A 23,085-nucleotide genomic window follows, 5' to 3' on the forward strand; every position below is an offset into this window, starting at 1 on the left:
TGTAAACATTACTATAAACCCAAACAACATGTTTCCACGGAAATTACCTTCCACACAAATGCATTAAGTCAGGAATATTGTTTCAGTAGGGATACTTTATAATGGTTTTGTTAAATGCAGCAAAATTTTAAAATTGTAGAGATATCGAACACAGTTTCAGTATAGTCCCCAATGAAGTGTGGAGATTGGCCGCTTGCAAATAAGACGTAGCTCGCGCCATTGCGTGCTTAATTACCGAGGCTACGTTATTGACATGTAGCGAAAGAGAAGACGCTAGGTAGTTTGTTGGCGCTAGCCACCACACTGGAACTCGCTGTTGCAAGGAGTTGTACAGTGACAATTTCCTCGCTGAGGCAAATGATCTCGAAGATGGGTTACAAACTGCCCTTGTGCTTGAGCCATAGAAGCTGATCAATGATAGGCTTGGAACCGTAGGTTTGGTTATTTTGAACATAAGCGTGCAAATTACTCATTATCTAGAGTCTGCCAATCTAAAAGTTCGATGGTAAAGATATCGATCCAAGGTTTTATATTGCGCTACAAAAAACCGATGCATTTATTAAATTCCTCGGTATACAGTGTTTATGTGAAACCTCGTCTGTGCACAAACTGTCTACAAGCATAACAGAAATGCGTAAAAGCCGTCCATAAGATTTTGAATAATCAATACCGATATCGATCATTTAGTTATATCACATCCGCGCTCACACCGGCTTAGCCATAAAAGCCTACAAATGGTATTGCCACGCGCAGGTGATGCCCAACGTCTACCCAGACACATAGAAATGTTTCCTTCCGGGCTGGGAGTCGAGCTAATGATTAGTCTCTTTAAGTGTGCTACGATCTGTTGTTTAGTGTAGGCGTATGAGGCCATTGTGGAAAGTCTGAGGTACAGAACACCCGCACAATCAGGACTCTAACCATGTGCAATTGTGTGTACGGTATCACTTAGTATATTCGACACCACACTTCTTTTGACGTAGAAGTTTTTCCGGTGTTGGTGGATCTATACTGGCCAATGAAATACTAATGCCGAGTTCAGAAAGCGCAGGTGGCGATTAAGTACCCCCCCCCCCCCCCGCCCCCCTATGTTTCTCCACAGCTGTTCTGAGAGAACGTGAGGGAAGGGCGATGTCACCTGTTAAGACAAACGTGTTGATTGCACAGGTTGACTTTCGTGAAGCACGTGTTGTTCTCTGCGTCAGCTTTTGTCGTTTCCCGCTTGTTTGTATCAAATGGGTCGGAATGCACTGCAGTGTTACCACGTGTGCATTAAGACACGCTTCACTCAGCTGGATCACACTGATAAGTGGCTAGTTGGGTACATTATTTTAGGTAACTTCATGTACATGTTTTAGAGGGTAATTTCATTGAATTTCCACCGCATATAATTGAAGCATCATACATTTAGAGTATGTTTATTTCACATATTTTATTTACACGCTAGGAAATTTTAGTCCGCATACGTGAGACCATAGTGCGCATGTTTCGAAGGCAAGTTTTGTTTGAAATCGCAAATACATTATCAGCTTGTTGAAGCGCACAATCGCAGTCAAACTTAACGTACAACGGCGATGTCACCTCACTCTGAAGCCTTGATGTAGCTTCTACTGGATCTGGTGCAAAAGCTGACATATTAGGCTAACACCCTAACATGATAGTTTTATGCTAAATAGGCTCAGGGTTGTTCCGTAACGGTGTTCGTGAGGCGTCGCTAAAAGCCGTCGGTGAAGGATGGCGTGCGGAGGCATGATCAATACGAAAATATAAATCGAACAGCTAGCAAAGCAGCCTGCGTCGGAATCCCGAATTTGCTTTGACGCGTTGTTGTCAGCGATGATGAATTGAAGGCTACTTTTCGTATACGTCAGGCCGATATAGACCCCTTCTTTGCGCGGAATACTCAAGCGATGAATCCTTCTTTCAGCCATTGAGCGTTTTACCCCTAAGCTGAAAGCCGCATAGCAGTGTCGGACATATGCATACGTACCGAGGGCATGGGGGCCTCTTGACTAGCTAAATTTAAGTAATGTGCTGATGAGTACGTTGGTGGTGTACTGTTCATTCTTCACTGTTTTGATAGTAAAACTCAGTACTCCGTGAAAAGCTCCAGTAAAATGAAACGTACGAAAAAGCTCGGGTAGAGCAGCCGAAAACGGCGATATTCAAAATGCCTAGTTATCTGGCAACAATGGCTGCGTTTGCCGTCTTGCTGACGGCGTAGTTGCGAGGCGACTGTATGTTGCAAGGCTCGACAACCGTCGCTGTGCGGCTATTCATGAGACTAAAAAGAAACAATACTCGTCATTGTCTTTTCCGCAACTCTTTAAGAGGCGTATCTTTTTGAATCCGTCTGTGTCCATTTTGTTCCCACGGTTGGCGAAACCTTCGGGGCATTTTGCCGATGTTTTGAATGAATAACTGACAATAATAACTGCTCCATCGACAGGCTACGCTAACGTGTCCAGCCGATTTTTCTTAGCTATAAAAATTCATGAGCCATCATGCTTGCGAACATCGCGTGGTTGCAGAGGTATTTCATTTGACTTTGTCTTGACGAAATATTGAGCGAAATGTGTTCCGCAACAACCCGCGATGTTTTTGATGCCTAATGCAGAAGAAATTTTTAACTGCAAGATTCCTTAAAAATGTCTAAGTGTATTGATATAACGGAGCAGTCATTCAATCGACATGAAGAAGTTTGTCGCACTAGTAGGCTAAACAGTCATTTTTTTAAATATTTCGTATGGAAGCTAATGTTGCCCTGGCGTGCCAATTCATACAAAAATGATATTAAACATTTTTAGGGGCACAGGGAAGGCACGGGGGCTGATTGCAGCAACGAAACGAGGGAGCGAGATGAAAAATAATTGTTTTTGCCGGTACATGCTAGCAGCAGTAAGCTGTCCGCGACAACAGGCCTTAAGTATTGTTGGATTTGGTATGGACGTATCGCCTCACTTGTAGCAGAGAACACTCGTGGGAGGACACCACTGAACAAGGATAAAAGCAGCAGCTATGCTAGTAGCTATGCTATGGAGTGAGAAGTTTGGTTTGGCTGCGTCGTCAACAAGGCGGCGGATAGCAGTTTGCGACAAGTCCACAGATGACGCTCGGATTTTCAATATCCGCTGTTGCAGCGGATAAAATGAAGCGTTTACTAACTCTTGGCTCGATTTCGGGCAGAGGAATAGGCAGTCCTAGTACACAGTTAAGGGACTCGCTATAAAAGGTCACTGTGGGACTTCGAATGGTGTGAGATCTCCTTGACGCAGCTTCGCTCTCTTTAATGAATGTATTGCTCAGTTTGGAATGCATCTGTGAAGCTTTGTTTTGACCTCAGTCACGTGTATACAAAGTAAAGAGTGCGTAAGAAGTGGTAAGGCTTTGCTACAACGGGCCCATCTACGGACCTTAAGAATGTTCCGTCAAGATATTCCACAGAACTAAGCACATCAATTCTTTTGTAAAAAATAGCTATAACCGCAAAAACGTGTGTCACTCCTGCATACACCAGCGTTCCGTGATAATATACGTTAATTTGAGAGCAGGCATTGTGTCCCCAAACGACATACGACTGACAACGCGATTTATGGAAGGTGCATGTAAGCACGTAACCAGAGAAGACTTGCTGTACCAAGTTATGAGACCTCACTGCGATTTCGGTTTCGCAGCACACACTTCCGACACAATGGACACTGGCATACAACGAACGCGATCTGAATAAGGCTGCATGAACGAGACAACCTTGCGTCGAATTTACGGCCAATGTCTCTTGATGAGGAATTATCACGGGGTTGCACGACTCCATATTACACTCAGCCGTATTCCTAGTTGACTACTACTTTGCTTGACATCATTGTCAATGAGTTCTATCAAAGACAATTTTCGCAAGGTCACGTAAGATCTTGGCTATGTGGGCTCACCGACGCATTTCCGTCAGGATGCAGCTGAGGTAGTAGTAGATCAGGTCCTCTTAAAGGTTTCGAACATTTCTAACTTTTCAGATTCTCAGCAGTTTTCAGAGGCGGAGAAGCCCATTTGCTTTTATTGTTTGCATTCCATGAATTGTATCGTTGTGTGCGCTATGTGGAAGCTGTGAGGCTGCGAGTGGGGCAAACTGGATTGCGATCATCGTGTTAGCTGCACGAATTACAATTGTGAAAGAACTAATGCGGACGAACACTTCAGCATGTGTTCCAGCGTAATCTTTTTAGTCTTTATCTTTTCTATGGGCATGTCCAGCATTAATCAGCAATACTGGGGTCGCAGCCTCCAATGAGGGCCTTCGGGCGCGTTGGGGGACGGCGCTGCTCAGTTCAGGCCTGGACCAGCAACTGTGGGCCATCCAGCAGGCCGAGGAAACTGCCGGGAGACACGGTCTCTCCGCTGGCTCCTAGGTGGGAACCCAGCAATCTGCCGGAAATCAATAAAGTTCTTCTCTCTCTCTGTATCGTTCATGTGTAGTAACGTTGCTGTTCACGTGAACTTTTGTCTTATATATATATATATATATATATATATATATGGGTGTGTGAAATATTGTCATATAGTATATGCACATGTACATATAAATGCCGGCTCAAATGAAAACGCTTCACTTGGCGTTGTGCGCAATAATTTGTATATCTTGTGTCTCGCACAAAATTACGTCACACAGAAACAAAAGGAGGGCACCATCAGCATTTCTTCATAAGGATGTGCACCAATCAACCATCACGCAATATATTGTATACAATTCGACGTCCGCAACACTGGGGCTTCCGTCTGCATTTGATCCACACTTATATATATATATATATATATATATATATATATACGTAGCCGTTCTCACAAGTCTCCTTTGTTGCCGGGCCATATCCTTGAGTTTAAAGGTGGAAATATGTATCGCACGTGGTGCCACTGGTCATGGCCACAGCCTCCTAACAGGTTTATGTTTGTAGCTTTGTGCGTGTATTTGTTTGTGATGCACTGAAACAAACAAAAATACTATATATTTGCCGCGATCTTGGGTGCATTGATTATATCGTTACCAAATCGAATGTTTAGTTTTTCTTACGTGTGGGTGTGTTCCTTTCCTTTCTTGTCTGTGTTGGCGAACTGTCGGTTATCACATGCTATGGCCCACATGCTTCACTGTACGTAATTCGAGAAACCAGGCTACCATCGCCAGATACATTCAAAACTTTGAGATGTGTATCAACACAGGGGCCAATTTCATCCGGTGACTGGTCGTAGCAGCGTTATTAACTTAGTAAGGCTACGCGGCAGGCCCACAGAAAACTTGCAACATTGTTTTACGATGGTTTTTAGCACAAAGAAATTAAATGCAATCAGAACAGCGATGAGGGCTTTCAGTGAAAAATGACTTCATTGCCCTTGTGCATAGGTTGATTGCCTCTTTAGTCGTGGTAGTTGTAATGGAATAACGCAGAAATGTGAAAATATGTTTTAAGTGGCGACAAAGCCCGTTATTCTGCGTTCCTCGGGCACGTAATATTTTGCATGGTCAAAGTGTTTTTGACGCAATCACTTCTCGGCTTGAGCTCAGCATGCACACACCTTTGTCGATAACAGCCAGGGAAGGATTCAAGGATGATGGTATGTTTGTAAAGCCACGAAGAACACATTGGGTGAGTGGAGGCAGAGAGCACGCACGGTGCGATGCATGGTGCCTTTTAGTGTTCTGCGCCAAATGTCGTCACAGGATAAGAGAGTCGGCAATTCTGTCTGGTCTAGGCAGAAATAAAATTGTATATTTACTGAGAATAACTAACATGGTGTGGTAGAAGGCCGCATTTGTAGCGATTGAAGGATTCTGGGATGAAAATGCTGTTGATCACATGCTTTTTTTTCTTTATGTATATGTCACATTTTCACTTTCACGAATAAAACATTAACGGTGTCTGGACGGACGTATCTTGCGGAAAGATCGAACACGTTTCTTGTGTCTATTACAGCATCGTGGTGAATTCATTTTCATCCTATGCACATAATTTTGTTAGGACCAGTAAAAATGTGGCCAGCTTGCACTAGTGGTGGAAGGCTAGAGTAAACAGCAGAGCTGATGATCGACCTAGCTTCCTCCGGGTTTTACTGGGCTTGGCTAAGTTTCGCTAGGAAATGCTCAGTGCTGCTAGGCACGGTATTCCAAATCGGATCGCCGCCGCCGCGCAGATTCTCCATTGGTCGCGCGACGCGCTTCAAGATGAACGGCTTCTTCTTCGGGTGTCCGGATCTTCTTTGGTCGTCCCATATCAGGGCTACATGTACACGCCACAGAGTCAACGAGAGTTGCACCTAGAAATGCGCCTGGAGTCTCCATATAACTGGTCATTACATCAGTACGTATCGCTAGTTTTACATCACTGCTGTCATCCCTTGAGCTACGCGATGTATACATGGCCCATGGACTAACACTGTATGTTCGCCTCGCGCAACGAAGGTAGCCTCAACGAGATGGGTTGTTTGTATATGCTGCGTGCTACGGTTTGTGCTCTGCATTCCCACTGTCTAATGCGCGTTCGTATCGTTTCATTTCAACACATCCATCGGGTAGCAGCAAGTCCGGCAAGGCACCAGGCAAACCTCTCGAGGGTTAATTAAAACCAGTCACTCTCTCTTATAGGCACTTTACGATACAATGGCAAAGTTGGGCAAGGTCGGGCGTGTTAGAGTTACTGTACATGCTCCCTACAGGAGCAGAGTTGGGCATAGGTCCACCATCTTGCAATCCAAATTTTTTCAGTGAAGCCACCTCTCGTTCGCGCAGGCGCTGCGCTGCGTTCAAGAGTGAACGCGGAGCCGGAGTTGAAAGACGCGACCCGCGAACTGTGGAGACCAATGAGAGCGGCCGCTTCTGTGCCCTGCGCGCGGGAAACTGGTATTATGCGGACCCGCCCGACCGCTCGATGCGTACTCGTATGTGGTGTCAGCCGGACCACTGCTTTCGTTCTGTCGTCTGTTCGAGTAAGCTATCGCGCGATCTTTCAGGGGCGAAGATCCTTAGGGTGTGGGTCTGTCCCTCCTCTGTAGTATGTAGTAGTAGTAGTCGTCGTAGTAGTAGGCAGCCACGTCTACTTTTATGAAAAAAAAATTCCGAAAGTTGTGTCCGTAGCGCGGAATCGAACCAGGGACCCCTCACTTCCGAACGCGCGGCGCTAACCACTACGCCACAAAGCGCACATGGACACACGCACCACGATGACCATACATACCCAACATTAACGAAAGACTGCGCGTTTCTAACGCGTTTGTGCTAGCGCGTTACGGCCCGTGTAAGAAGCTGGTGTAAGACGCCGTGGCCTCTCCGCCTTACCCCCGTATTCATAAACGCTCCTCGACTTGAACTTGACTTGCCACCGCCTTGGGCAGCGCGTTCGAAACGCGTTGAAGACGGTGGCAAGTCAAGTTCAAGTCGAGGAGCGTTTATGAATACGGGGGTTATACTCTCTCAGCAGTCATGTGATGGCGTCGGCAAACGCGGTGCACGTTCCGGCATGTGTAAACGGCTGCATAAGACGCTGTGGCCTCTCCCCCTTACTAGAGAGTACTGCACGTTTCTAACGCGTTTGTGCTAGCGTCCCCTTAAGCGGGAGATGGTGCAATTATAATGAAGGGCGCTGTTATAAAATAGGAATGACGTCACATATGGCGCGTGTCAATGGTGGAAGTCAATCGTTCGATTTAGTGCGGCGAGACTGGGCGAATTACACGGAAGATTCACGGTTTACCGATGATTCCCTCCGGAGCTTCGCCCATTCACCATCATTCAGCCCGTGGATATGCGGTGTTTTTTTAACGCGACAGCGTTAAGGGCCTCGTGTCGCAGAAAATTTGGTGTCGGCGTCCACGGCGGAGAAAATAATCTCCAACCATCCCGACTGTGCAGGTCCTCCGCGTGGCGGAAGGTGTTAGCGAAGGAGAAAATCACCACGAACCACCCCGACCGCGAAGGCTCTCCGCGTGGTGCAAGATTTTGGTAAACAAAAATTGAATCTCTCATAGCGAAATCCGTCAGAAAAATGGGAAAGTATGACTTAACCCCAACCTATAGACATGGTGGCGTCGGATTGTATTTTTCATGTACGAGAAAACTTAATTCTGTTACGAGGAAACTCAAACACAAACGCCTTTTCCAGCATTTCCACCATACAAGCACCGGCGCGCTCGGGTAGTTTACTTACGAAAATGCTATCCAGATAGCGCTCGCATCCTCGGCAGGTCAAATTGGGACTCCGCCTGCCTAATGCGTTTTGGACACGCGCGCGCGTCGGGGCAATAGGAAACAATTATTAAATTAACAAAAAAAAGGTGCTAGGGCCTTCACATTTTATCATAAGACGACTTATATTGCCCCTAGAAAAACGTCTTCCCAGCAATGCATTTCTGTTTAAAAGTGAAGCCGACTTTAAAGGAATCGATGTAAGCTTGGGCTTTGTAAGCCTGGCTTTCCCACGTTCTGTGTTGCAGTGATGCCCACTGAAAGGAAAATGCGATTTGAACGGGGCCCGATAACGCTATCGCGTTCCACTCTTAAAAGCGAAGCTTAAGCGTTCTCCAGTTTTTTGGTATCCTTCGCCCTTGTTTCGACTTTCATGGTTGTTTTACGCGTTTTACCGTAACTAATAATATATAGACATAAATAGCATACTCAAACAAGCAGAAATAAAGTCGTCATTCTTCTGGCGAAAGCTTACCTCGCAAATTGTTGCATTTCTGGGAGCTGGCTTGCCGCGTCCCATTCGCAAAAGCCACTGCACACGGCGTTGGATGGCTTACCAGGCGCGCGGTATGTAAAAAAAAAACACAACTTTCGACACTCACTGCGATTCTTGCAGTAGGGTGCACTGCAACCTATCATGCCGATAACACATGTGACGGGCACAGAAGAGGAAGACGTTTCACGATTCGCCCAGAGAATTAATGCACTCCCGCGAAAGTTGCTGCGTCTGTCACACAAAATCAAATGCGCCGCGCAGATGGCGATGGCGCTGGAATTCACGAGGCCAAAAGGAGGAGCGGCATCGCGGTAGGTCAGCTTCTCTGCAGCACTTCGGAGTTCCACGTGACCACGCTTACCGAATGGCAACGGAGCGGCACGTGGAAAACGGAGGCCCAACTCTGTCTCCCTGCGGGAACCATATGTATAGTAACTCTAGGGCGTGTATGCCAGCAGAGCCGCCTGGAGCTTTAAAAGGTATCTGGCAGAACGTTTCAGTTCGATTTGTTTGTTTGATTGATTGTTTGCTTGTTTGTATGATGTTTGTTTGTTTGTTTTTGCTCGCACTAACCACCATGCCCTACGATGTTAATGTGGCATGAATAAAATGTAACGGCTCTCAATTTGAACATATTCCATTGCATAGTGCCCTCTCAGGCAGGAAGGCCGTACGGGGCTTTCCAAATTATCATTCGGTGCGCTTTTACTTTCGAGGGCCTGCGTTCGAGCTGGCTGTACCTTTTGTCTCCCGTGTGCACGGCGGGGCCGTGATAAAAATGGTGACAGATAAACGGGAACAAACGCTGCGAGAATAACATAAGGCGAGCACACAGTGACGGGCGTCCAGTGGGCACGCTGCATCGGAGAGAAATGTGGTCCTCCGTCTGCTTGGCGCTTCTCGTGTGCGGCCTAGGCCTAGTCGCCGGCGACACGCCTGCCAATTGCACGTACGAGGAGACCCGAGGATGGTGGACTTTCACCGAAGGCCCCCGCGTCGGTGACAGAAATCTAGACTGCGACAACTGGGCACCAGGTAACGCGGCTCTCTCTCTCTCTCTCTCTCTCTATATATATATATATATATATATATATATATTGTACTGTGAAATAAGGAGCAGTGGGGATGTGTCTGTGAGAGAACGACGAGAGAGATAAGCCTTGTGTCGTGCTCGATCGGCTGTGCTACCTCTCGCTGCTTTATTGTGCCAGTCGCGAACGCTGAATTCCCCAAATGCTTCGTAACATTTGGTGGAAGGTGCGGGGCCTGTTGCAAACCTGGATCTCCGCAGCCGGACAATCCCTGTCACGTCTCCCATGCCTGAGGAGGCTCGTCCTACCGATACACCCCCGGCACCGCCTTCGGTCGTCTGTCCTGGTGCGCCACGCCAACGGGATCCTCCCGTATTCAATGGCACTGACGATCATGACATAGAGGACTGGCTGTCATCGTACGACCGAGTGAGTACCCACAACAAATAGAATGACACTGACAAGCTTGGTTACGTACCGTTCTACCTGTCCGGGGTCGCCCATCTTTGGTTCCGCAACCATGAGGCTGACTTTTCTACCTGGACAGCATTCAGAACGAAACTTCAGGACGTATTCGGTCGCCCTGCTGTGGGTAAACATCGGGCTGAACAACAGCTTCGCTGTCGTGCCCAACAAAAGGGCGAAAGCTTTACCTGCTACATTGAAGATGTAGTTGACATTTGCCGGCGTATCAACCCAGGTATGTCCGAAGATGACAAAAGTAAGAACATATTGAAAGGCATAGACGATGACGCCTTCCAAATGCTCTTGGCAAAGAAACCTCAGAGGGTCAACGACCTCACCTCGCTTTTCCAGAGCTATGAAGAGCTACGCAAACAACGGATTTCTACGCGCCGAGCTTCCGCTCCGGACGTAGTGCTTTCAGCTCTGGGTGACGGTGTCAGTGCTACTTTTTCTAGTTCAGCAATCTTCGACCAAATCAAGCAATTTGTACGAGAAGAAGTGGCACGCCAACTCTCTCTTCTGCCCGCCAGTCAAGTGTAGGAGTCACCCTTGTCTCCTGATCTCCGTCAGGTGATACAAGACCAGGTCGCTAGCGCCGTGCCACTTGCTCATCAACCGCGTCCTACGCCTGTTCCACTTACCTACGCTGCCGTTGTCGCAAATCCAAGGCCTCCGTCTGCATCTATTCAATCCAGACTTACCACCGCTTTTCCCTCACCTCCGCAAGTGGCTGCACCATATGCGCTTCCAAGCAGCTACTGGCCGCCACAGCAGCCCGTGCGCCCACCTCGCCAATATATTCACCAGTCTCAGCCCGCTGTTCTCCATCCATGGCGCACTCATGACAACCGCCCTATCTGTTATTCTTGCGGCCTGCCTGGGCATGTAGCACGGTTTTGCCGCCGGCGCGGGTGGTATCCTTCGGATTCTCCGAGGGCACCCAGCAACGGTTTCGACTCTCCGTTCCGTTCCGCTTATGCCGCTCAGCAATTCGAAGCCTCACCTCCTGCTTCCCGAACCTTCAATACCCGTCGGTCTCCGTCACCCCGTCGGCGTTCTCTGTCGCCGCTTGTCCGCCACCCTGAAGCTCTCCGAGAGGAAAACTAAGGAACGCAGTTCTGGAGGCAAGAACTGCGATCTCAACGAACTGCTCAAGACCAAATTTTTTTTTCCTGCGAACGTCCTTTAAGTTTATGCAGAAGACATTGCCGTCCATGCGCTTGTAGACACGGGAGCAGCAATATCAGTGATTTCGAATCAGCTTCGTCTTCAACTAAGAAAAGTCGCGACGCCATATTCTGCTGTTTCATTACGCACAGCAAGCGCGGCGCTGATTGAACCCTTAGGGAAGTGTACCGTGCGTGTTCTTATAAGCGGCACTTTATACCGTGTTGAGTTCGCTATTCTGCCCCGCTGCTCCCATGCCATGATTTTAGGATGGGACTTTCTGTCATCTCATCGTGCCGTTATAGATTGTGCCCGTGCTGAACTCGCTCTGTCGCCATTCGGCCCCAACGTTTTTGAAGATACTGATGACGCTTCCGGTCTTGTGCTCGTCACCGCCGACACCGAGATTCCTCCATGCTCTGCCGCACTTGTGCCCGTATCCTGCGTTGGGTTTTCCGACTCCACAGTTCTTTTCACGCCGTCTAAACTTGCTGCTCGCCGTCCTCCCTTCTTGCTTCCTTTTGCCCTTCTTGCCATTCGACAAGGTTCCAGCGCACTTTATGTATCGAACCTGTTTCCTTGCACTGCTAGACTGCTCCACGATGAGTGTCTTGGTTATGCTGATGCAATCGAGCCAAGCTTCCTTTATGATGTGCCTGACGACCCGGATTCTCCTCAGGTTGACGCTATGGCCCTTCAAGTTTCTCCTCCGACGCCGCCATGTGACCCAACACTTTCCTGATATATTGATCCCAACCTCACTCCAAGTCAGCACGCCCAGATCGCCAATCTCCTTGACCGCTTTCGCACTTCATTCGACCTCCAACCATCTTGCTTAGGTCGCACTTCCAGTGTTGTCCTTCACATCGACACCGGCAACCATGCGCTTTTACGCCAGACGCCGTAACGTGTATCCGCCACGGAGCGCGACGTCATCGCTGAGCACGTTGGAGACAAGCTCCAACGCGGTGTCATACAACCTTCGCACGGTCCCTGGGCTTCTCCTGTAGTGCTTGTCAAAAAGAAAGATGGCACAATTCGCTTTTGCGTGGCTACAGGCGCCTCAATAAGATCACCCGCAAGGACGTTTATCCACTACCTCGCATTGACGACGCGCTAGACTGCCTCCAAGGAGCCGAATTCTTCTCAACACTTTAGACTTGCGATCCGGGTATTGGCAAGTGCCTGTGGCTGAGTCAGACCGCCGAAGAACGGCGTTCATCACACCCGACGGTTTATTTGAATTCACCGTGATGCCATTTGGCCTGTGTAATGCGCCTGCCACATTTGAAAGAATGATCGACAACATCTTGCGCGGCCTGAAATGGCAGATATGCCTGTGTTACCTGGACGACATCGTTATCTTTTCACCGGACTTTCCTTCCCACTTACTTCGACTTGAACGCGTCCTCAAATGCGTAGCCGATGCTGGCCTCCAGCTTAATTTGAAGAAGTGTCGCTTCGCCGCCCGGCAGCTGGTCATCCTCGGCCATGTCGCGTCGAAAGAAGGTGTACTCCCTGATCTGGCCAAACTACAAGCTGTTACCCAGTTTCCACGACCACAGACCTTGAAAGAACTGCGCAGCTTCATTGGGTTAGCGTCATACATCCGCCGTTTCATCCGCAATTTCGCCAGCATCATAGCACCTTTAACGCATCTTCTTCGTGGTGGCCACAACCTTTCGACCTGGTCACCGGATTGCGATGCCGCATTCACAAAGCTGCGTCGTCTCTTGACGTCTCCTCCAATCCTGCGCCATTTCGACTCAAGCGCTCCAACAGAAATCCACACGGATGCCAGTGGCGTTGGCCTTGGTGCCGTTCTCGCTCAGAGAAAGGCTGGCTTCGATGAGTACGTCGTCGTCTTCGCCAGTCGTGCACTTACTAAAGCAGAATCGAACTATTCTGTAACAGAAAAAGAATGCGTCGCTATAATTTGGGCCATAACCAAATTCCGCCCGTATCTCTATGGCCGCCCATTTGACGTGATTACTGATCACCATTCGCTGTGCTGGCTGTCGTCCTTAAAAGAACCATCCGGTCGTCTTGCTCGATGGGCGCTTCGACTGCAGGAGTACGACATTCGAGTGCTGTACCGTTCTGGCCGAAAACACTCGGATGCGGATGCCTTGTCTCGTTCGCCACTAACAGACGAGGTTACCTCTCCGAAGGCCCCATTGTCCGAGTCTTCCCTTGCTGCCACGGATATCCTGCTGGAGCAGAAGAAAGACCCTTGGATTGTGTCAATTCTCAGTTTCTTGTCCACCGCATTGACAACCACTACCAATCGCGCCTTACGTCGCCAAGCCTCCATTCGCGACGGGCTCTTATACCGTCGTAACTGGGTCATTCCACGCCAACTGTCCCAACCTTGGCGCTCGACCATCAGCGATTTCTTTGAAAAAAATTGAGGACTATCTATTTAATGCAAGAAGTCTTCCTGTAAATCATTTTCGCGTAAAAAAATTTTTCAGCACCGCTAGGAACATGTGAAGTTTTTTAGAAAGCTCGAAAGTATGTGTCGTAAAATGCATTGTCAAAAAATTTTCTCTTCTTAAATTAGGCGAGGACACAATTTTCCCTTGAGAATGAAGATAGGCTTTTCACTTAAGAAAAGTTTTGTGAATCTTTACGTTCCCGTGAAATTTTTATACGGCACTAAATATGCAGAATTTGGTGCATATTGGGAATTTTTTCTCAGAAAGATAACTTTTACCGAAAGATTAAATTTCATAGTAACTAATTGCCAGCAAGTTGTACTGTAAGTGAAAAATAATTTGGGACGGATATAATGTGAAATGGCCTGTACAGCTGGCGACAAAGTTGCAAAAAAGTTAGTTTTAGCCGATGTTTAGTCGTAAATTTAGCATTGAGGTGGTCGGGGTAAAAATACGCTAAATAGTGTATCTATTAGAAACATCCATTGTCTAAAAATTGAGAAACTTTTATCAAATTACTTTTTGTTTTAAGCAAGAAAAAAATTTTTGAACTTGTGTTATACTGGTCTCTGCGCTTGCACGTGTTTCCCCTTCGTAGGAAAGCGTCCTAGCGGTAAGTAGAACTTGCGCGGACGCAAAATTTCCTGAGTTGATGAAGGAACATCTATACAAGATAATCAGCTCCTCAAGTGTTTATTTGAGTGCTTCATTAGAAACTATTAGCCTAGCCAATAAAAAACGCGATCCCCAATAGAGCGCATTTAAACGGATGTCGCCGTACGCCGACGGCCTGCATAGCGTCATCACGCAGCATCGGAAAGTTACGCCGGTGAGTACAGAGTGCCGTTACGTACACTAAGATTCAGAAATGGGCGAAAACTTTGTGATTAAGAAGAGAATCTGTTGCTTTATTAAGGCAAATATGTAGCAAATATCAGCCAACACAATCGTGTTTTAGCGACCATGTTTCTTCTGCAGAAAACAAGTAGCAGACGAAACATTCCGATGCCTTAGTTAGCAGACGTCCTAGCAGTCGTGCTGGAATCATTCCAAAGCAAGGGTGTGAAATTTTGCAAATGAGTGCTGGATATCCCCTGTGTGACTTGCACATTGAGGAAAGGTGGCTCTCCAGTCGGCGATATGTAGCAGTTGTGCCATTGGAGAAGCTGTATTCATGACATTACATGTACTTGTCACACTTTTGTGAAATACCTTGTATTTTGTCATGGAAGCGTCTACTCATCCTTCGACACCATGCCATGAGGGCGCTAAAGAAGGTATGTTTTTTCTTTCGGTGAACCCTCCACTATTGAGCACATGGATTTATGCTTAATCTCTGGTCCTCGAGGGAACTTTAATAGCGTTGCGATGACTTTCGTTTAATAACACCTAAACAATTGCTAATTGTTTGAAATGGTTTATGTCGAGCGTTGAGGTATCATTTTTTTTAGCATTCGCGTATGTATTACTTTATGTAACCAGCATATAAAATCCAGAATGGCCTAAAAGACAAAAGCGACGAGACACTAGATACGTACTTTAAACCGATTGCTTGTTCTTGTTTTTATGAGTCCACTAATGACATTTTAAATAAATGAAAGCATCATGTTAATGGAGTGACATAAAATGAAGTCATTAAACAGAAATTAGTGAAGTATGTTGCGTATTAATCACATAGTTAAGCTAAATAATAGTAACTATGTCCGGCATAGCAATGGAGCAATGAGAAAAAAGTAGAAGCCTGAAAACATATAGTCAAAATTTAATTTTGAAATAGTCATGTTTTCTTTTAATGACCAGGCTTATTGGCATTTCCGTCTAAATTTTCTGCACTATGGCCACTATGGCATTTATTGTATGGTTTATTTTTCACAAAGTACTGCATTCACACGCGCCTATTTTGTTACGGAAACCCATGAAACTTTTGTTTCATTCTGTACAGTAGTCTATACGCATAATTACTTGTAATTGCACATGTAATTACTCACGTAGCCATTTGTAATTAGTTCATATTACGAGAAGGGGTACAGTGCACGAACAGAAAACGCAGAGTAGAAGGAGTACACTACACACATTTGCATACCGTCTTTGTGCATGGCCCACCCCTTAGATGAACGGATGCACAACTAGTCCAATTAGATGTATTGCTGGACTCTGTAATTAGTAGCATCGCCGCAACAGTGTCCTCACTATCGCTTAAACTGCTATCTCGAGTGGTGACTGACCAAATGTCTGCCATTGAAGACGTGCTCTTGTCTAAGAGTACCTTTCTGAACCCAGGTGTTAAATATTATTGTAGCATTCAATGTATATGTAAATGACATGAACTGAGTAGTTATATTGCACTTGTTGTATCCATAGCAGAGGGACGAAGCCTAGTGTCTATGACATTGCCGAGTTTAGCTCAATCAAGGTTTTGGTTTCGACTCCCTGCTGTAGAGGCCGTATTTTAATGAAGGCCATATGCAAGAACACTCGTGCAGTTGGTCAAAATTATTCAGTAATACCCCTACCGCACGCCCCACAATCAAGTCGTTGTTCCTGCATGAATCCATGCCTTTTAGCAAGGTTTTCAGCAGAATGAACAAAGATGACTCGTTAGGTCCTGTCACAAGATTTCGCGTGCTACTGAATTCAAATGCGATCATAACTTTGTCTCGTATTCGCTGAATAACAAGAGTGAGTAGATAAATATACCATAAAAATTATACACGTCACTGTTTCTTTTCACAGGTGTTTCGCTTCCACCGTGTTCCCTGGGACCTAAAGGATGCCACAAAATAACACAGACTAAGCAGAAGTACTTAGTCAATATTCAGGACCTCACCGAGCCTCAACGCCGCTTACTTACTCTTCGAGCAAAGCAGAAGCAAGGCATCGACACTGTGTGTGGCCATCATTACATGGTGTACTTAAAGAAGTACACGTCGCTTATAGCATCAAAATGGTGCTCAAATCCATTTCTTGAGCATACAATGAATTTTCGGGGGACTTCAGTGATCACAATGTCTCTTGTGAACATGCAACCATTATTGGGATTAATTCTAGGAGAGAGGCTCTGTCAGCGCTGTCTCCGTCGTTGTTACTATTCAAGACCAAGAGAAACTCCAGAGCAACAATCGTTGGGGCTTGATATGCAAGTTCAAGATCAGACAGCAGAGTCTCCAGCGGATGACCTACCGGCGACAATTCCAGATGCCGTTAACGAGGCTCTCGTAGCCGTAGGTGCGAGCCCTCTTTGAAGAAAGCGGGCACGGGGGCGCAGAGAATTTTATGTACAGAACAAAGCAAAAAAACTGCAGATGAATTTGAAGGAAACAATGCGTACCTATCTTGGCCTGAGCGAGACATCCACAGCAGTGAAGGAAACGGAACAAGACCTTCTTCTCGATGACTACGTGTCATTAATGAATGAACTAAAGAACAAGTTCATGCAAGAAGGCCCCCGCCAAAATAAAATCCAGATTCTAACACTGGCTCCGCAATCCTGGTCGCGGAATAAAATTATGAGCTTCTTTGGCGCGTCTGAGCGACAGGTACGTGAGGCGTTGAAACTCAAGTCCAATTCTGGAGTGCTGAGCCTGCCGCCACCGAAGAAAGGTCGGCCTTTAAGCAAAGAAGTTACGTGTTCGATCCAACAATTTTATGAGGATGACTCAGTGTCCCACTGCCTTCCAGGAAAAAAAGACGTGTTGCGTGGTCGTCAAAAGCGTTTCCTGTTAATGAATTTAAAAGAAATGTTCAAGAATTGGAAAGAAACTTCAACAATGACTTGCGGTTTTTCCACGTTTGCCAGCCTTCGACCCGCACATTGCGTGTTAGCAGGAGGATGTGGCACACACACTGTATGCGTCTGTATGCAGCATCAAAATTTTAAGCTTATGCTCCACGCTTCTGGATTGAAAGAGACCTGCGAGGAGCTACTGGGAACAACAGTGCGCCAACTGGACAGTGAGCCGTGCATGTTCGACGACTGCAGCAGTTGTCCAGGAACAAAGCACGTCGAAAATATGCTCAGGAACAGCTTGAATCTTGACGCCGAAGAGAACGAAAGCATAGTGGTTAAGCAGTGGGTGAGCGGCACGCGGTTCAGTCTCGAGTCACTTCTGCTTTCACTTGATGAGTTCTTTGACAGGTTCTTGGAGACGCTGAAGAAACTCAAAGGTCACCATTTTGTTAACAAACAACAAGCACACTACTTCAGACACTTGAAGGCAAACCTAAGCAACAATGAAGCAGTTGTGTTAATGGATTTTGCCGAAAATTATCATTTTGTAGTACAGGATGCACCACAGCAGTTTCACTGGGTCAATATGCAGGCATCGTTGCATCCAGTAGTTATTTATTACCGAGCCACGGAAGGAAGTTGCGATCCAGTTTCCATCATGTCCTTTATTGTGATTTCTGACTGTCTCGATCACGACACCACTGCCGTCTTTGCGTTCCAAGAAGCAATACTAAAAATAGACAAGAATTTCCTGCAATCACACACATTCACTACTTTTCCGATGGGGCTGCTTCTCAATACAAAAACAGAAAGAACTTCATCAATCTTTGCCACCACAAAACAGATTTTGAAATTTCAGCCGAGTGGAACTTTTTCGCAACGTCACATGGAAAGAGTGCTTGTGATGGCGTAGGCGGAACAGTGAAGCGCTTAGCCGCGAAAGCAAGCCTACAAAGACCGTATGAAGATCAGATTTTGACACTGCACCAGCTCTTCACGTGGACAAAAATATTCTCGGCATCAGGGCAATATGGGTACCAAAAAACTATATCGATACAACAAAGCTGCTCCTCGCCGAAAGGTACAAGCATGCGATTTCCATCAAGAATACTCGGAAGTACCACCACTTCAAGCCCACCTCAAAGCATGCTCTTCAAGTTGGTCTGACTTCACGCTCAAAACTGAAGGAAATCATTATCTCCAGGCAAAATCCAACTGCTTGAATTGTTCGTCGTCCACACACGATGGGTTAAGCGTGTTTGCAAAAGGAGCAGTGCACAATCGCTTGAGTACGTTGTCATACGTATTGCTCTTAAATGCGCTGCACACCGCAGACCAGTTTATTGTTTTTTTCTGTGCTCTCTCTTCCATATGAGAGAAGTTGTCGGCCTGGAAGGCGCATTTGCTATTGCAAGATCTCGGATACAATAAACGTGTGGGAAATCAATAGCATGCGTATTTTATTCCTGCCTTCCGACATATGAAAGAATGAGTGCGACCACTCTAAACACGCATATACAAAAAGACTATTAAGCACAACCGCGAAGAAAAGTATATGATGCCCTTGTTATTCTATAACGCAAAAGTGGCACAGTCAGAACTGTAATCCTCTAGGCGGATCTGGATGAGTCTTTTCATGCTTCAGCATATATAGTCTGACTTCTCTGGCAGATATCACCAATAAATGTCCTGATGTCTTGCTAGAGCCACTACAGAAATACATTGTAGCTGTAGGTACCAGAAATATTTGCACTTGAAAACCCCTCCTTTTATTTAAAGCAATTATTGTAGTCTGTTAATGCCTAAGAAACGTTATTCTTATCTTATTCTGAACATTGCTGCAAGAAGACCACCAGGGGAAGTGCAAGCATTTAAACATACTAGGTTTTGTGTGAAAAAATATAATGCATCTTAGCAGCATAGAAGCGCGTTTTACGACTATAGCCGTAACTTTTTTATTGTCGATAGCTCGAAACAAGACATTTTTTTCTTCAATTATCGCAGACTGGATGTTAAATCCTGCGCTTCACAAAGATCAGTGGACTGCCTCATTCGGTCTGAATTTAACATTTAACAACAAGAAAGACAGAGAGGGTGAGCAACTAAGCGTATTTATTTCTTTCCATAATTTTTTAAGTGCAGTAGTTTGAACTTCAGCATGCCAAAGCATTTAATGACGAGTCGACAACACTCATCTAACATCATTACCAACATGGTCGCTAAAACACGATTGTGTTGGCTGATATTTGCTACATATTTGCCGTAATAAAGCAACAGATTCTCTTCTTAATCACAAAGTAATCACAAAAACAAGAACAAGCAATCGGTTTAAAGTACGTATCTAGTGTCTCGTCGCTTTTGTCTTTTAGGCCATTCTGGATTTTATATGCTGGTTACATAAAGTAATACATACGCGAATGCTAAAAAAAATGATACCTCAACGCTCGACATAAACCATTTCAAACAATTAGCAATTGTTTAGGTGTTATTAAACGAAAGTCATCGCAACGCTATTAAAGTTCCCTCGAGGACCAGAGATTAAGCATAAATCCATGTGCTCAATAGTGGAGGGTTCACCGAAAGAAAAAACATACCTTCTTTAGCGCCCTCATGGCATGGTGTCGAAGGATGAGTAGACGCTTCCATGACAAAATACAAGGTATTTCACAAAAGTGTGACAAGTACATGTAATGTCATGAATACAGCTTCTCCAATGGCACAACTGCTACATATCGCCGACTGGAGAGCCACCTTTCCTCAATGTGCAAGTCACACAGGGGATATCCAGCACTCATTTGCAAAATTTCACACCCTTGCTTTGGAATGATTCCAGCACGACTGCTAGGACGTCTGCTAACTAAGGCATCGGAATGTTTCGTCTGCTACTTGTTTTCTGCAGAAGAAACATGGTCGCTAAAACACGATTGTGTTGGCTGATATTTGCTACATATTTGCCTTAATAAAGCAACAGATTCTCTTCTTAATCACAAAGTTTTCGCACATTTCTGAATCTTAGTGTACGTAAGGGCACTCTGTACTCACCGGCGTAACTTTCCGATGCTGCGTGATGACGCTATGCAGGCCGTCGGCGTACGGCGACATCCGTTTAAATGCGCTCTATTGGGGATCGCGTTTTTTATTGGCTAGGCTAATAGTTTCTAATGAAGCACTCAAATAAACACTTGAGGAGCTGATTATCTTGTATAGATGTTCCTTCATCAACTCAGGAAATTTTGCGTCCGCGCAAGTTCTACTTACCGCTAGGACGCTTTCCTACGAAAGGGAAACACGTGCAAGCGCAGAGACCAGTATAACACAAGTTCAAAAATTTTTTGCTTGCTTAAAACAAAAAGTAATTTGATAAAAGTTTCTCAGTTTGTAGACAATGGATGTTTCTAATAGATACACTACTTAGCGTATTTTTACCCCGACCACCTCAATGCTAAATTTACGACTAAACATCGGCTAAAACTAACTTTTTTGCAACTTTGTCGCCAGCTGTACAGGCCATTTCACGTTATATCCGTCCCAAATTATTTTTCACTAACAGTACAACTTGCTGGCAATTAGTTACTATGAAATATAACCTTTCGGTAAAAGTTATCTTTCTGAGAAAAAATTCCCAATATGCACCAAATTTTACATATTTAGTGCCGTATAAAAATTTCACGGGAACGTAAAGATCGACAAAACTTTTTTTTAAGTGAAAGGCCTATCTTCATTCTCAAGGGAAAATTGTGTCCTCGCCTAATTTAAGAAGAGAAAATTTTTTGACAATTCATTTTACGACACATACTTTCAAGCTTTCTAAAAAACTTCACATGTTCCTAGCGGTGCTGAAAAAATTTTTTACGCAAAAATGATTTACAGGATGACTTCTTGCTTTAAATAGATAGTCCTCAATTTTTTTCAAAGAAATCGCTGATGGTCGAGCGCCAAGGTTGGGACAGTTGGCGTGGAATGACCCAACTACCTCCCGGACGGCCGCAAATGGTTGCTTGTCATCCCTCGACATCTACGTTCGGATATTTGTGCAGCGTTCTACGACGATCCCCAGTGCGCACATGCAGGTGTACTAAAGACATACGCGCATCTACGCCTTCGTTACTACTGGCGAGGGATGTACCGATTCATCCGTCATTATGTCCGCTCCTGTCTCGTTTGCCAAAGCCGCAAAGATCCCCCTCGTCGTTCAACCGCTCCATTGCAGCCTTTGCCTTGCCCAGCACGTGCTTTTGATCGAGTAGGCATCGACATTAATGGACCTTTGCCAACCACCTCAGAGGGCAATCGCTGGGTAATCGTGGCCATCGACCATCTTACGCGCCATGCGGAAACTTCCCCTTTGTCCAGCGCTTCTACACGATACGTCGTCTTGTTTCTGCTGCGCCACATCATCCTTCGCCACGGAGCTCCCAGGGAATTACTCAGTGACCGAGGTCGCGTCTTCCTCTCCGACGTCATCGAGGCTCTCCTCAAAGAATGCCGCATTATTCATCGCACCACTACTGCATACCATCCGCAGACCAATGGCATGACCGAGCGCTTTAATCGAACTCTTGGCAACCTGCTGGCCATGTACGTTGCATCCGACCAAACCAAATGGGACCATGTTCTACCATTTCTGACTTACGCTTATAATACCGCCACGCAGACGACCACGGGATTTTCGCCCTTCTTTCTCCTGTACGGACGCGAACCATTTTCCACAATGGACACTATCCTTCCGTACCGCCCTGACAACACAGAAACCACTACCTTGTCTGAAGCTGCTGCACACGCTGAAGAGTGTCGCAAACTATGCAGTATATTTACGTGAGAAGACCAGCAACGCCAGGAGCACCATCGAGAAACTTCACATGCTCCTGCATCCTATGTTCCTGGCTCGCTAGTGTGGCTTTGGGTTCCAGCCCCTACCCCTGGACTGTCACCGAAACTCGCGTCGAAGTACCAGGGCCCCTACCGCGTGATCGAGCAAACGTCTCCAGTCAACTATATCTTGGAACCGTCGAGGGCGCGACATTGTGCATGTCCAGCGTCTCAAGCCGTACTATGATCCGCCTGTCTTGTCCTATCCCTAGGTCGCCGGGACGGCTTTTTTTTTCGCTGGGGAGATAACTGTACTGTGAAATAAGGAGCAGCGGGGATGTGTCTGTGAGAGAGAACGACGAGAGAGATAAGCCTTGTGTCGTGCTCGATCGGCTGTGCTACCTCTCGCTGCTTTATCGTGCCAGTCGCGAACGCTGAATTCCCCAAGTGCTTCGTAACATTATATATAATGCCACGTGACTCTGTAGGCGATCTGCAGACGCCTTGGAAGCCTGCTCTTCGCGAAACGTCCGATTGCTTCTGATGCTATGCCATAAAAGAGAGCGTCTGTTTTCACGACAGCGCTTTTTACGTTTTTCATTATAGGTAATCCACCACAATGATCCAACGCAAATATATGTATAACTTTTCGTGTAACTTACAAGAATGATCTCTAAAATTGTGTTTACCTGCTGAGGAAAACTGTTGAAAATCTCCTGGTGTCTGCT

The sequence above is a fragment of the Dermacentor silvarum genome, chromosome 9 (assembly GCF_013339745.2).
Source record: "Dermacentor silvarum isolate Dsil-2018 chromosome 9, BIME_Dsil_1.4, whole genome shotgun sequence".
Taxonomy (NCBI): Eukaryota; Metazoa; Arthropoda; class Arachnida; order Ixodida; family Ixodidae; genus Dermacentor; species Dermacentor silvarum.